This window comes from Mandrillus leucophaeus, unplaced genomic scaffold (genome assembly GCF_000951045.1).
Source record: "Mandrillus leucophaeus isolate KB7577 unplaced genomic scaffold, Mleu.le_1.0 Scaffold572, whole genome shotgun sequence".
NCBI classification, from domain to species: domain Eukaryota; kingdom Metazoa; phylum Chordata; class Mammalia; order Primates; family Cercopithecidae; genus Mandrillus; species Mandrillus leucophaeus.
The window spans coordinates 1,182,472-1,182,778 of record NW_012106164.1 but is presented as its reverse complement, the minus strand read 5'-3'; the positions used below and the strand labels follow the sequence as shown (position 1 = coordinate 1,182,778).

The 307-nt window shown below is 59.6% G+C and overlaps 1 protein-coding gene across 1 annotated transcript in view; it reads left to right on the top strand.

Moving 5' to 3' along the window:
* The window catches only part of COL27A1 (collagen, type XXVII, alpha 1), a 173,099-nt gene that overhangs the window by 146,958 nt on the left and 25,834 nt on the right, over nucleotides 1-307 (top strand). The window lies entirely within an intron of this gene.

The window sequence follows — 307 nt, the reverse complement described above, 5'->3', positions numbered from 1 at the left end:
AGGACCTCACCTCTAAACTCTGCTCCCCTCCCCGACCCCCGTCTCTGGCCATGTCCATGTGACACAGTCTCACTGCTGCTATTGTTACCGGCTACGGCAATTTTAATGCCATCTGCTGAGCCCCTGCTACGTGGGCAGCAGCCTGCTGAGGGTTCCTGTGCCTTTCCTCACTGAGTCCTCTGAACAGCACCGGGACGCGCTCCAGTCCCGCCCTGCACATAGGAACCTGTCTTATGGATACACCCCCATGCTGACTGGCTGCCAAGTGCCGCCTGGGGCTACCGTGGAGGGTAGGAGGTTCACCCTA